Raw genomic sequence first — 2,197 nt, 5'->3', positions numbered from 1 at the left:
AAGCATACAATTAAACCTTTCAAAAAATAATACCAATAAATTTCTAGCATGAAAATAGAGCGACTTATGATCAAAAAAATGTCGGTACCTGCTTTTCTCTACGAAAAAATCACTGAAAATAACCCCCCTATAATAACTACCCTCTTAATTAAAAATTGGTCTTCACCTTTCTGTAATAACTGAACATCGGATCGAAAAACTGAAAAATACGTGTTCAACCATTTTCAAAAATCTATCCAATGACACCAAACACCAACCTCCACTACACCCCCTGGAGGTGGGGTGGGGGTAACTTTAAAATCTTAAATGGAAACCCCTAGTTTTTCTTGCAGATTTGCATTCGTTACGTAAAAGTAAGCAACTTTTATGCAAGACATTTTTTCGAACTGTGGATAGATGGCGCTATAATTGGGAAAAACTATTTATCATGATACCATAGGTAAATTATAGAAACGGTCTAATATCTCGAGAAATACACTTCCAAATAAGAAACCGGTTTAACCGAAAACCGGTGTTTTTGTCGACAACCGCCATCCCTAAATAACAATGATGTTGGGTATCCTTAATTTGAAGAAAATTTTCAAAATATTTTTTTTTTTATTAGAAGAGTGTAGATCCAGATTATAACATAATTTTTAATTACACACAACTTTTCTTAATGACAATTTTCGATATTGTGAAATGTAAAAGAACTTTACTCTTGAGCGAAATTCATATTTTTGGACATACCTCGTATTATTATTGATAAAATTTGATATCTGATGATTGCATCTTAGGTTTTAGACTATGCAGAGCAACTTTTTTTCGTAAAGTATTCCGAATAAAGTACGTGCCTCCTAGTGGCGGGATACGGGCAACAATACATTGGCTTATAGGGCAGTCCTTACAGTAGGGATCCTGGCCTATACAGAAAAATGCAGGCGGGTGTGGGGTAATACTGCACTTTGGTTGCATTGGTGGTGTATTAGCTAAACGTGCAGGGCAGGGTATAGTGTTGATAGAAAAGGCATTCAGGTATCAAATATCCAAAAATCTTTTCAGGCCATAATAATGAAAAGACCTTTTCCAAACGCAATAAAAACTAATACTGAAATGATGGCATCTCCTGAGGTAAAATGTTCCGGAAGTAAAATGAGCCTACGTTCGGATCTCCGGGTGAGGACTATCTTAGGGGGAACATCATTACAGGTTAGAAAAATCAGGATAGGGTCTTGGAATCTTGGTAGTCTTACAGGTAAGAGTCTGGAGTTAGTGGATGCGCTCAAAAGAAGAAGAGTTCAAATTGCTTGTATTCAAGAATCTAGGTGGAAAGGGCAAAGGGCGAAAGAACTAGGTGATGGATAAAAATTGTGGTATGTAGGGAGTAGTAACACTAGAAATGGAGTTGGTATAAATGCTGATAGTGAAATTAAAGACAACGTAGTAGAAGTTGTAAGAACGAGCGATAGAATGATGTCAGTGAAATTTGTAATTGATAAAGAGATATTGAATGTTGTGTGTGTGTGCTCCTCAAACAGGTCTGGGTGAGAATGAAAGAAGAGCTTTCTATGACCAATTAGGAGACGTACTGAGTGATATTCTAGCAGAGGAGAAAGTTATAATAGGAGGTGATTTCAATGCACATGTGGGCCAAGCTAAGACAGGATATGAAACCATAGCTTTGTTCCAATATGAACTTTTGGACGGTCCACGACGATCACCGTCCTGCGCAGTACCATGGAACGTATTACTTCGTTCCCCTGGAACCCATAGAACGTTAACTATCTACTAACGAAACGGAAATCGGACGGTTCTTGGTCGTGTTGGAACAAACCTAATACATGAGGGATTAGGCTTTGGAATTAGAAATGAAGCTGGATATGACATGCTTGAATTAGCAACAGCATTGGATATGGCGATTGTTAACACATTCTTTAAAAAGGGAGAAACTCAACTTATTACCTACAAAAGTGGATAACATAAATCCCAAATAGACTACTTCATGATAAGGAAAGAAGACATACGTGAATGCAAGGACTGCAAGGTAATAGCTAGTGAGACAGTAAGCCAACAACCTAAGCTGCTTTTTCTGGACATCGAAGTAAAAAGCGAAACTAAACAAAATATCGGAGAGGACCACAAAAAATCAAGTGGTGGATGCTAAAAGATGAAAAGGAAGGTCTATTCAGGGAAAGAATAGTAGAAAAAATATGTTGGA

Source organism: Diabrotica virgifera, chromosome 6 (genome assembly GCF_917563875.1).
Source record: "Diabrotica virgifera virgifera chromosome 6, PGI_DIABVI_V3a".
Lineage (NCBI taxonomy): Eukaryota > Metazoa > Arthropoda > Insecta > Coleoptera > Chrysomelidae > Diabrotica > Diabrotica virgifera.
Note: the sequence above shows the minus strand (reverse complement) of the source record.